This window comes from Bos mutus, chromosome 21 (assembly GCF_027580195.1).
Source record: "Bos mutus isolate GX-2022 chromosome 21, NWIPB_WYAK_1.1, whole genome shotgun sequence".
Classification (NCBI taxonomy): Eukaryota; Metazoa; Chordata; class Mammalia; order Artiodactyla; family Bovidae; genus Bos; species Bos mutus.
In genome coordinates this window covers 66,483,405-66,497,165 of record NC_091637.1, presented here as the reverse complement: position 1 = coordinate 66,497,165, position 13,761 = coordinate 66,483,405, and the positions used below count along the sequence as shown (strand labels likewise).

General features: G+C 43.2%; 1 protein-coding gene across 2 annotated transcripts in view; it reads right to left on the bottom strand.

Moving 5' to 3' along the window:
- TRAF3 (TNF receptor associated factor 3) overlaps positions 1 to 13,761 on the bottom strand; it is a 118,468-nt gene that overhangs the window by 54,490 nt on the left and 50,217 nt on the right. The gene's annotated exons all lie outside the window — the stretch shown is intronic.

Sequence of the window (13,761 nt, the reverse complement as noted above, 5' to 3'; positions counted from 1 at the left end):
AACTTACTGTGATCTTTCCTTTGCTTTTCTTTAGCTTATCTTTAGCTTTTCTTTAGCTTGTAGCTCTGGTCATTTATCTTTGCCAGCTCCTGACTTTTACACAGGCATGATCACATAGTGTATATTCCTTTGTCTTGCTTTGGTTTTGCTCCGTTGTTGCTGCGGGCCCTGCTGTTTATTTTCACTGCTGTATATGATTCCATTCTGCGACACACCGTCGTTTACTTACCCATTCGGTTTCTGCTTTGGAGCCAACATAAGCACTCCTAAGATCTTTCTGGCACAGATTTCTTAAGCATTTGGGGATACATCCAGTGCATATATACACGCAAGAGCGACTGCCAGACTGTGAGGTAAGCGTATATTCAACTGCACTACACTTCCCAAAGCAGCTGTAGTAATTTACACCACCACAAGAAGGGCATGAGAGTTTCCACTGCTCAAGGTTTTCAAAACTTGTCAGACTCCTTAATTCTTGGTAACTGGATGGTTATGTCCTAGGGTCCTAAAAATTCTTTATCATGTAGAATTTTATAATTATTTTGACGAAAAACTCATTAGATTTTTCATCTGACAGCTGCTGCGAGATAGTATTTTAAAACCAAACACTCGTGCACTTTTCCAGGTGTTACCGCACTCCAATTTCTGACCAGTTGAAACCCCGCACTCTCGGTCCACCAGCTTCCAGAGACACTGGTTACAAATCCCAGGCACAAGGGGATGGTGTGTGTGTGTGTGTGGCTGGCCAGTAAGAGCATCCTACTACTGGCCAGAGCTGGTTCGTCTCTGTGAGCACACAAAACCCAAGTCAAAATTAACCAAGTCTTTTCTTCCTCCTCTGGGACTTACAGAGATTCCCCCTCTTTCCTGAAGAACTTGAACATGAGCACATGGGCGTCAAGAGGCTCTTTGAGAACAGAGCAAACAAGGAGGAAGACAGCAGGGGAAGGACCCAGCTGCAGCAGCCCTGCCTGGGGGTTCTTAATTAGGTGACCAATAAATCCCCCTTTGCTGATAACAACTAAGGTCCAGGTACATCCCAAAGAGCCCGAACTGATATGATGAGTCACTATAAAACATGGGTGTTAATCTGCCCAGTAAGCCACATAGGTCAATTAAGGCAACACGTGTACATACACAACCTTAATATTTTTTCAATCACATTTTATAAATCAAAGTGGTTTATCACTCAAACTTGGACTATAGTTCTTGCCAAAAGGCAAGTTAACTCTGAATGTTTCTTTGGCAAGAGAATGAAAAATCAATAGCTGTAAAGTATTTGTCCTTGTCTGCTATAAACACACTAGTTATACCATCCCTACTGGATTTTAGTAACAAAGTTATGATAACCTCATAAAATAAACTAGGAAGTGTTCCCTGGTTTATTCTGAGGAAGTATTTGGGTAGAACTGGAATTATTTCTTCTTTGAAAGTCTGGTGGAATTTAACAATGAAGCCATCTGTGCCTAAAAATTTTAATTACTGATTCTGTTTTTTTTTAGTGGTTACAGGAATTTTTTCTGTAGCTACTTTTAGAAAGTTACATTTTCCAAGGAATTTGTTTATCTCATCTAATTTTCAAATTTACTGACACGATGCTATTTCAAATCATGACTGTTGCTGAAACTCCAACACTTTGGTCACCTGATGCAAAGAGCTGACTCACTGGAAAAGACCCTGATGCTTTCAGAAAGATGGAAGGCAAAAGGAGAAGGGGGTGGGCAGAGGATAAGATGGTTAGATGGCATCAATGACTCAATGGACATGAACAAACTCTGGGAGACAGTGGAGGACAGGGAGGCCTGGCATGCTGCAGTCCATGGGGTCGCAAGGAGTCGGACACAACTGAGCGACTGAACTTAACAGCAACGCTGTGCTGGGAGCTCAGAGTCTTAGCCACGAGACCAGCAGGGAGGTTCCCAGTCTTGGGCAATTTTTATAAATGTCTACACGTGCCTGAAAATAAAGTATACAATGCAGGTTTTGGATAGAATATTATTTACGTGTACATTAGGCCAAGGGTGTTGATCCTATGTAAATCATCTGTGCTTACAGGCTTTTTTTTTAATCTATCGATTAGTGAGACATGTACTGAAATCTCTACTATAAACTGTTGTTGTTCGTTGTTCACTAAGTCAGGTCCAACTCTTTGAGATCCCATGAACTACAGCACACCATGTTCCCAGTCCTTCACTGTCTCCCAGAGTTTGCTCAAACTCATGTTCATTGAGTCAATGATGGCATCCAGCCACCTCATCCTCTGCCGCTGCCTTCTCCTACCCTCAGTCTTTCCTGGGATCAGGGTCTTTTCCAGAAAGTCGGCTCTTCACATTATGTGGCCAAAGTACTGGAGCTTCAGCTTCAGCATCTGTCCTTCCAATGAATATTCAGGGTTGATTTCCTTTAAGACGGACTGATTGGATCTCCTTGCAGTTCAAAGGACTCTCAAGAGTCTTCTCCAACACCACAGTTCAAAAGCATCAATTCTTTGGCGCTCAGCTTTCTTTACAGTCCCACTCTCACATCCATATGTGACTACTGGAAAAACCATAGCTCTGACTAGAAGGATATTTGTCGGCAAAGTAATGTCTTTGCTTTTTAATACGCTGTCTAGGTTGGTCATAGCTTTCCTTCCAAGGAGTGTCTTTTAATTTCATGGCTGCAGTCACCATCTGCAGTGATTTTGGAGCCTCCCAAAATAAAGTCTGCCACTGTTTGCATTGATTCTCCATCTATTTGCCATGAAGGGATGGGACCACATGCCATGATCTTACTTTTTGAATGTTGAGTTTTAGGCCTACTTTTTCACTCTCCTTTTTCACTTTCTTCAAGAGGCTATTTAGAGTGGTTGTCATCTGCATATATGAGACTGTTAATATTTCTCCCAATAATTTTGATTCCAGCTTGTGATTCATTCAGCCCAGCATTCATTCACTCTGCAATATACAGCCCTGACGTACTCCTTTCCCAATCTGGAACCAGTCCATTGTTCCACGTCCAGTTCTAACTGTTGCTTCTTGTCCTGCATACAAGTTTCTTAGGAGGCAAGTAAGGTGGTCTGGTATTCCCATCTCTTGAAGACTTTTCCACAGTTTGTTGTAATCCACACAGTCAAAGGCTTTAGCATAGTCAATGAAGCAGAAATTTTTCTGGAATTCCCTCGCTTTTTCTATGGTCCAACAGATATTGGCAATTTGATCTCTGGTTCCTCTGCCTTTTCTAAAACCAGCTTGAACATCTGGAAATTCTCGGTTCATGTACTGCTGAAGGTTAGCTTGAAGGATTTTGAACATTACCTTATTTGCGTGTGAAATGAGCACAACTTTGCAGTAGTTTGAGCATTCTTTGGCATTGCCTTTCTTTGGGATTGGAATGAAAACTGACCTTTTCCAGTCCTGTGGCCACTGCTGAGTTTTCCAAATTTGCTGGCATACTGAATGCAGCACTTTCACAGCATCATCTTTTAGGATTTGAAATAACTCAGCTGGAATTCCATCACCTCACTAGCTTTGTTTACAGTAATGCTTCCTAAGGCCCACTTGACTTCACACTCCAGGATGTCTGGCTCTAGGTGAGTGATCACACCATCATGGTTATCTGGGCCATGAAGATCTTTTTCGTAAGTTCTTCTGTGTGTTCTTGCCACCTCTTGTTAATATCTTCTGCTTCTCTTAGGCCCTTACTGTTTCTGTCCTTTACTGTGCCCATCTTTGCATGAAATGTTCCCTTGGTATCTCTAGTTTTCTTGAAGAGATCTCTAGTCTTTCCCATTCTATTGTTTTCCTCTATTTCTTTGCACTGTTCACTTAGGAAGGTTTTCTTCTCTCTCCTTGCTATTCTTTGAGAACTCTGCATTCAGATGGTAAATCTTTCCCTTTCTCCTTTGCCTTTCGCTTCACTTCTTTTCTCAGCCATTTGTAAGGCTTCTTTAGACAACCATTTTGGTCACTGCCTCAGGCACTCTGAGTCTACCAGAGCTGCTGCTGCTGCTGCTGCTAAGTCGCTTCAGTCGTGTCGGACTCTGTGCGACCCCATAGACAGCAGCCCACCAGGCTCCCCCGTCCCTGGGATTCTCCAGGCAAGAACACTGGAGTGGGTTGCCATTTCCTTCTCCAGTGCATGAAAGTGAAAAGTGAAAGTGAAGTCGTTCAGTCATGTCTGACTCCTAGCGACCCCATGGACTGTAGCCTACCAGGCTCCTCCGTCCATGGGATTTTCCAGGCAAGAGTGCTGGAGTGGGGTGCCACTGGCTTCTCCTAACCCCTTGTACATGGTGCAGTTTTGGATGGAGTGTTACTTATATGTACATTAGACCAAGGGCATTGATCCTACATAAAACATCTGTGCTTACAGGATTTTTTTTTTTTTTTTTGCCTGCTTATTCTATCCATTACTGAGAAGTGCTGAAAACTCTACTGTAACTGCAAATTTGTCTATTCCCCCCCCCCAACCCGCCCGTACTTATGACAAGTCATATTATGGCTTACCCATAATATTATAGAATTATTATGACTTCCTTTTGAATTGAACCTTTTATCATTACAAACTGCAGCAGAGACTACATATTGACCAGGTTTTTCTCTTCTACCTCCTGGGCACAGCCTCCCCTGCAGTGAAATCTGGTTTACGACCTGGGCTCCGCCTAACAGGATGCAATCCTAATGTGCACCGCCCTGCCCTCCAGCCCAGCTGTGAACACCTGCCTGATTCACTCCTTCGCCCCACACACAGGCGCCTGCAGAGTATTCCGGGCCTCAGGAGATGGCAGAGATGGGGGTGGGGAAGCAGCTAAATCCCCAAACGACCATCGAAAAAACATCTGCCAACCAGCACTATGTGTACTGAACTTCATGCAAGCAAGACATGAATTTGCTTAAACTACTGACTGCTTTGTTAACAGAGCCAGCTGCCAACTGTATTAAGTGAAATGACACTATCTCCAGAACTGCTTTTTGCTTTAAACTGTGTTTTCTCTGACACTACACAATCTTGCTGTTGGCTAGAGTTTGCAGTTTTGTTTTTTTCTTTTCTTTCAAATCTCTTAACCTTCATCCTTTAGGTGGGTCTCTTATAAACAAAATACAGTTGATTTTTTAAAAAACCTTATTTGATATCTTTTTCTTTTAATTCATTTCAGTTCAGTTGCTCAGTCATGTCCGACTCTTTGCAACCCCATGAACCACAGCACGCCAGGCCTCCCTGTCCATCACCAACTCCTGGAGTCTACCCAAACCCATGTCCATTGAGTGAGTGATGCCATCCAACCATCTCATCCTCTGTCGTCCCCTTCTCCTCCTGCCCTCAATCTTTCCCAGCATCAGGGTCTTTTCAAATGAGTCAGCTCTTCGCATGAGGTGGCCAAAGTACTGGAGTTTCAGCTTCAACATCAGTCCTTCCAATGAACACCCAGGACTGATCTCCTTTAGGATGGACTGGTTGGATCTCCTTGCGTCCAAGGGACTCTCAAGAGTCTTCTCCAACACCGCAGTTCAAAAGCATCAATTCTTCGGCGCTCAGCTTTCTTCACAGTCCAACTCTCACATCCATACATGACCACTGGAAAAACCATAGCCTTGACTAGAAGGACCTTTGTTGGCAAAGAAATGTCTCTGCTTTTGAATATGCTATCTAGGTTGGTCATAACTTTCCTTGGAACATTTAATTCCATTTACCTTGGAAACAATTACTCACATTTAGGTTTAATTTTCTTTTATTTTCTTTCTATTTGCTTCTTTTGGATTACTTGCTATCATTCTAGTCCCCCAGTAGTCTGCAAGTTACATACTGTTTCTACTCTTTAGTAATTGCATTAGAAATTCTAATGTACAGGTTCTTATCAAAGTCCAATGTTAACCAATACATTTACCTTTCTCTTGGACAGCAAGAGCCTTGAAACATTAACCCCATTTATCATAATTTCCAACTTAAATTTTACTGTTGTAGAACGTGTATGCATGCATGTGTATGTGCTCTTGTCATGATTAACGTTTTATGCAATTTATGCAATTATCCTGCCTTCCCTTCATGTTTCCCACACCCCCGTTTCTGGGCCTCACGCTCCCTTTTCTCCTTTTGGTCCATGACTGGGGTTACACTGATTGAGTTTCTAATGTTAAAACAACCTTTATTTCCTGAGATAAACTTTTCTTGATTATTATGTACTATGCTTTTTATATATTGCCTAGTTGGTTCTATTTGCTAACATTTACGGAGGATGTGCGTACGACAAACAGGGCTTGGTGGTTCTCCTTTCCATAATGGCGCTGCTTTTGCTTTCAGGGTAGTGCTGGCCTCACAGGAGACAGGAAGCGTTCCCTCCTCTTCTGTCTTCTTAAGAAGCTTTTGTCAGATTGGTATTCTTCTTTAGGTGTTTAGTAATTATCGGTGACGCTATTCGGACGTGGAGTATTCTTCAAGGCAAGGATTTTAACTACAAATTAAACTTCTTTAATATAGTTATGAAAGGTTATACACTTGCTCTTGAGTAAATTTGGTGGTTTATGTTTTTCAACGGGCTTGTTCATTTTATTGAGGCTGTCAAATTTATTAGCATATCATTATTCACAATACTCCTTATTACCCTTTCAAGGTCTACAGGATCTGTAACAATGTCCTCTTTTACATCCAACTAATCACAAGCTGGAATCAAGATTGCCGGGAGAAATATCAATAGCCTCAGATATGCAGATGACACCACCCTATGACAGAAAATGAAGAACTAAAGAGCCTCTGAAGAGGAGAGTGAAAAAGTTGGCTTAAAGCTCAACATTCAGAAAACTAAGATCATGGCATCTGGTCCCATCACTTTATGGGAAATAGATGGGGAAACAGTGGAAACAGTGGCTGACTTTATTTTTCTGGGCTCCAAGATCACTGCAGATGGTGATTGCAGCCATGAAATTAAAAGACGCTTACTCCTTGGAAGGAAAGTTATGACCAACCTAGATAGCATATTCAAAAGCAGAGACATTACTTTGCCAACAAAGGTCTGTCTAGTCAAGGCTATGGTTTTTCCAGTAGTCATGTATGGATGTGAGAGTTGGACTGTGAAGAAAGCTGAGCACAGAAGAATTGATGCTTTTGAACTGTGGTGTTGGAGAAGACTCTTAAGAGTCCCTTGGACTGCAAGGAGATCCAACCGTTAGTCCATTCTAAAGGAGATTAGTCCTGAGTGTTCACTGGAAGGACTGATGCTGAAACTCCAATACTTTGGCCACTTCATGCGAAGAGTTGACTCATTGGAAAAGACTCTGATGCTGGGAGGGATTGGGGGCAGGAGGAGAAGGGGACGACAGAGGATGAGATGGCTGGATGGCATCACCGACTCGATGGACATTAGTTTGGGTAAACTCAGAACTGGTGATGGACAGGGAGGCCTGGCATGCTGTGATTCATGGGGTCGCAAAGAGTCGGAGACGACTGAGCAACTGAACTGAGCTCAGCTGGTAAAGAATCCGCCTGCAATGTAGGAGACCTGGGTTCAATCCCTGGGTTAGGAAGATGCCCTGGAGAAGGGAAAGGCTACCCACTCCAGTATTCTGGCTTGGAGAATTCCATGGACTATCCACAGGGTCTCAAAGAGTTGGACATGACTGAGAGAATTGCTTTCACTTTCAATGGCAATTAATGTTTTTTTCCCCCCCACAGACAAGAGATCTTTCTGGATGAAATATGCATCTTTAACTTATCAGTTTACCTTCAAATGATACCACTGAGACACAGTGACTGCACTTCCCTTCTTCGCTCCCAGACTCTGTGCTACTATTGTCATTCCTTCCCTCTACAAGTATTGTAAGTTCCAAAATACATTGTTAATTTTGCTTTAAATAGTCTAAAACAAAAAAGATTCAAGTGTGAATATTCACCAATCCATGGACTATTCCCAATTCTTTTCATTCCTTTGGGTACAATCTCCATCTGCTATCATCTTCCTTCTACTTGATCTTCCTTTAAAATTTCTTGTAGTGCACTTCTGCTGGCAATAAATTCTTCCAGCATTTCTTGGTCCAGAAATTTTTATTTCACTTTCGTTTTGAAAGATATTTTCACTGGGTACAGAATGATAAACTAACAGCTTTCTTCCTTTTGGTACTTTAAACACGGCAGTTGTCTGCTGGCTGGCAACCGGTTCTGATCAGAAGTCACTGACCTGATTTTTGTTCCTCTGACTTTTTTCTCTTCATCACTGATTTTTCAGTAACTGGACTGTGTGGACCTTGGTATGATTTTGTTTACTCTATCTGGAGTTTGTGAGCTTCACGGTTTGCAATCTTCATCAAATGTCGACATCTTTCAGCCACTACTTCTTCAAATACTGTTTCCATTGCTTCCTCTTCTTCTGGAACTCCAGTTACGTGGATCTTAAATCCGTTGATTTTGCCCCACAGGTCACTAATGCTGTCACCGTGTTCAGTCTTCCTTATTCTTTGCACCATATTTTGGATAATTTCTATTGCCATGTCTTGAGGTTCACTGATCTCTTCTTCTGTACTGCCAATTTGCTATTAGTCTCTGTGTTTTTCACCTCTAAAGTCCTAGTTCAGTCTTTCTCATATCTGTCACTCATGCTCATCTTCCTCATGAACGTGTACAACTTATTTATATCAGTTATTTTAATGTCCTTGTCTGCTAATCTCACAGCTTTCTACTGACTGATTTTCCTCCTGGTTACTATCATATTTTCTTGCTTCTTTGCATGCCTGGTAATTTTTATTAGATGCTGGACACTGAAACGTTTTTACATTGTTGGGTGCTGGATTTTACCATATCATTGTAAGTACAGCTGGGGCTTTATTCTGGAAATGCAGTTAAGTTACCCGGAATCAGTTAAGGCAGGTGTGTAGTGGTCTTTTAGTCCTGGTCTAATTCAGCCCCATTACTGCAGTGATACCCTTCTGATGCCCTAAACCGAAGAGCTGTTCTGAATCCACCCTCACAAAGATTAAAAACCACCCTTGAAAGGGCCTGCCGCACCCCCGGGGGTGGTGGGAACACAGACCATCTCAGCTCGTGTGGTGTCCACTCCTTTCCGGGGCTTCTCTTCCTGGTTTTGAGGTGCTTTCTCTGGTGATTGTGTAGACCAACACTCAGCCCAAATCTTGGAGGTGGGGATCCTTCTGCAGACCCCTGGGTTTCCCTAAGTAGCTCTCTACTCTCTTATACTTTGCCCCTCAAATTCTAGCTGCCTGTCCTCCCCAAACTCTGATCTCTTTTGTCACTTCAGTAAGGCTACGGGGCTCTGTTTCGTTTCTCTGCCCCTGACCTGTAACGCAGAAACTGTCTCTAGACCAGAACTGGCAAACTATAGTCTGAGGATTAAATGCAACTTGCTACTGTTTTTATAAATAAAGTTTTATTGGAACACATCCATGGCCGCTCATTTACATACTTGGTATGAAAGCAGCCACGAACAATACCAGAGTTGAATGGGGGTGTGATAGGGACCACCTGGTCTGCAAAGCCTGGAGATTCACTAACCAGCCCTTTATTTCAAAAAGTCTGTTTACTCCTAGCGCTAGAGAATAACCTAGAATACTTACAGGGCTCATTCCACTTGTTTCCCTTATTTCAGGAAACACAATCCTAACCTTCCTGTTAACCAATGTCTGAAAACTATTGTTCTATACGCTGTGTCCGGTTTTCAAGTTTGTTAAGATGAAAGTCAGGTTTGGGGCCAGGGTGAGGTTAGTGAAGCACTTTCCTCAGGTACAAATTTTCAGGGAGTGACAAAAAACTCAGTAATAGGGGTAAAATCAAAATTAATGCAAAAAATCTATGTGAAGCAAAATATCAAAATTTTAAATAAGGATAGTATCAGTAATAGTGTGGAGCCAAGCCATACTGGAGCTGAAGCAAAAGGAAAAATTAATACTGACCCTGTCTTTATTTAAAATTTGACTTTTTTCCAACATGGATTATTTTTTTTTGCATCAAATTTGATTTTCTCAAAGTATTGCATTAAAATGTTATCGATCTCAATTACTGAGTTTTCTGGGGCATCCTGAAATTCGGCACCTGAGGCCAGTGACTCACTCTCCTTAGCCCTCCTGCTGTGTCCAACTCTTTCCGACCCCATGGACATAGCCCACCAGGCTCCTCTGTCCATGGGATTCTTCAGGCAAGAATACTGGAGCAGGTTGCCATGCCCTCCTCCAGGGGATCTTCCCAACCCAGGGATCAAACCAGCGTCTCTTACATTGCCGAAATGGCCAAGTGGGTTCTTTACTGCTTAGCGCCACCTGGGAAGCCCCCAGCCCAATCCCGGTGGACAGTAAACCCGGTGTCTGTTATTCCATCAAAGGGGGAATGGACGACTCCAGGAACAAGTCTCTTGCCAAGCAGAATCATACTAATGTGTTACAACTACAAGGGTTTCAATGTTTTCTTTCTCAGAAAATGCTGCAATGTGAAGAGCCATTCTGCTCTAATTACTTCTATCTGCAACTGCAGTCTTCTGTGAACAGTTCCCATACGTATCCATGTTGTAGACAGGAACACAGTGTAAGAATATAAACACTTACCATTAAATAATATATATGCACACAGACAATGGGACTATAAAACAATACCATAATTATGTAACATCTAGTCAACACATCTGCATTATGACACATAACAAGAACACCATCCACAGCAAGTGCTACCGAGTCAATGTATTGACTGGTGAAAGCAGGAGTCCAGCTCTGAACACACGAATCCAACTCAAAGCAAATCAACCAGCAAAGTCCCTGTCCTGGTGCTGTAGGAGCACCGTCTTCGGAAGCCAGCCAGCTCATTTCCCAAGTATCCCCCGCTCCCGCTCCTCTATGGCGAATGGAGCAGAAGAGCACTGCGCAAACTGAAGACGCCCATCCACACGGGCCAAGTACAGAGCTGCTACACAGAGTCCAGTTTCTGCATATGATCTATTTTATTTTCTAAGGCACAGGTGCAAAAACATGCCTGCAAGTGTGACGACCAAAAAGAGCATTTTTCTTTTCAAAAGATTTGTTTGGAGTAGTTGCTTTACAATGTGGTGTTAAGTTTCTACCGTACAGAAAAGTGACTCAGCTAGATCCTCTCCTTTATGTACATCTAACCTCTTCGCTCCGGATTTCCTTTCCATTCAGGCCACCACAGCGCACTGAGAGTTCCCTGTGCTACCCAGCAGGTTCTCGCTAGCTCCCTATTAGTCTCTCAGGCATAGTACCAACAGTGTGTGCGCGTCAGTGCCCGTCTCCCGGGCCCTGCCATCCCTTCCCCCTTGGTATCCATTCGTCTGTGCTCTCTACATCTATGTCTCTATTTCTGCTTGGTAAGTAAGATTGTTTATACCAGCTTTTTTCAGATTCCACACATATGTGTGAATAAATGACATCTGTTTTTTTCTTTCTGACTTACGTCACTCTGTACGACAATGACTGTCTCTAGGTCCATCTATGTCTATAAATGACCCAATTTTGTTCTTTTTTGTGGCTGAGAAATATTCCATTGTGTATTGTGTGTATATACATACACACACACACCCCCACATCCTCTTTATCCGCTGCTCTGTTGATGGACATTTAGGGTGTTTCCATATCCTGGTTATTATAAACAGTGCTGCAGTGAATATTAAGGCTCGTGTATCTTTTTGAACTATGGTTTGTTCGTTTTTTCTGGGTATGTGTCCTCCAAAAGAGTTTCTTTTCTTAATTTAAAACATTATGCCAGCAACAACTATGGATCTAGAGATGATTACACTAAGTGAGGTAAGTCAGACAAAGACAAATATATGGTATTACTTATACGTGGAATCTAATTTTAAGAAAAAGATACAAATGAACTTACCTACAAAATAGAAGCAGACTTACAGATCCTGAAAACAAACTATGGTTCCCAAAGAGGAGACGTGGCGGGGAAGGATACACTAGGAGCTGAGGATGGACATGGGCCCACTCCTCCATGTGACTCGGGCAACCGAGGACCTGCTGAACAGCACAGGGGACGCTGCTCAGCCTTCTGTGACAATCTACACGGAAAAGGAATAAATACGTGTACACGTGTCACTGAATCACTTTGCTGTACACTTGAAACTGACCCCACACTGGAAGTCAACTCTACTCCAATAAAATCAAGATATTTTTGAAAATATTATGGTGTTAAATTTGGTGAAGAAACAAAAAACTATGAAAGGAAAGGTTTTAATTTTTGTGAAGAAACAGTCTAGAACTCATGAAACTCAAATACATGTAACAACACAATGCACACTCATGAAGTGCTTCACACCCTGCTCTCCCCGTGTGTCCTGACCCGGCCTGAGGCCAGTTACCCCCCAGCGTGCTCACCTGCAAGCCTGACCGGCAGACCCCGCCCGGCGGAGACCCAGCCCCGCGCACCATGAGGGGGCTCACCGCACCCCCGCCCGCCGTGCCCCCTCTCTCGCACCCTCCACTGTCCTGGCAGATGCTTCATCCTCAGGATTACATTCAAGGGCCTTGAAATCTAACTCTTCACACTAATTCTCAGTTTTTCACTAACTTTAGGGCTGGGACCACGGTCCCTGTAGTCTCCCCCAGGTGCCAGGCACACAGGGCAAGCCCTTGATTTCCGTGGAACGAGACTCCTCTTAACGAAGGTGGATTAGACCCGCGTCTTTCTGCCATCCTTCCCTCCCAGGGAGAGTGACCCTCGGCGTACCCTGGTCTGCACCACGAGGACGCCAGTCGCACCTGACGGTGGGCCTCCTGAAGACACAGCCATGTCCCCTGCAGGCTTGCATCCTCAGCACTTGCAATGCGCCCACCACACTGGACACACTCAATACATATTGCAGCTTCTATTTTAACAGTTATTATTAACTCAACCTTGCAGCTCTTCGTTTACTCCTCACAACTCTACAAATACCTTTCGCCTTCCCACCTCCGTTATGGAGATGAAGACACAGAAACAAAGATTCAGCAACTTCGCAACATCACCCACGAGCAAGTGAGGGGCGCTGTCTGCCCCCGGGACCTCTCTTCTTCACCTGCGTGTCTGTCACTGGATGGTGGTTGACTCAGGTTGTCGTGGGAATCCATACAGATTTATGCCGGAAAATCCGATTTGCTATTTGCACACTCAAATTATCTGTAAAAGGTAATACAGTCCAAATTCCTCCTTGGTCTATTGAGGAACTAAAAGAATGACATTTAGCAACCTGTCCAAAGTTCAGAGTCACCAGGACTAAAGCCTGGCGTCAAGGACCAGTGCTCCCTCCGTGCGAGCTTGCCATCGTGGCTCTTCAAGAAGCAAAACACACACCTCAAAACTCCCGAGATGCCAGTAATACCTAATGGAAGCATTTGCGCTTTTTAAAACCAAGCATCTTTCTTCACTGTTTAGAATGTCAGCACTGACATCCCTGGGTTTATTTATTCCCTTACGACTAACATATGGCATTCACGACCAGATGGACTTGAAAAAGCACCTTTAGCTGCACCAAGCCAGGCTAGTTCTGACTTCAAGGAAGATGCTGAGACCTTGGTGAGGCTAAAATGAATTTTCTCACATCATTTAAATAATTGTTTGCTTGGTTTCCAGCTACTTTAATATGAGAACTGAATAGAATTGCTTTGCTTACTTTTGAAAACCATTATCCAAATAGACTTGAACGAGGAGGAGGAAAAGAGCTAGCTAAGAGTAAAATGACTACCCCATGCTGCTGGGTAACAGAGCTAGTGAAAACTGCCCTTGGGTGCAACAAGCCACGGTTTGGCACTAAGAGGCAATGGTGAGTTTGGTTTTGTCTCTGACATTGTCGTA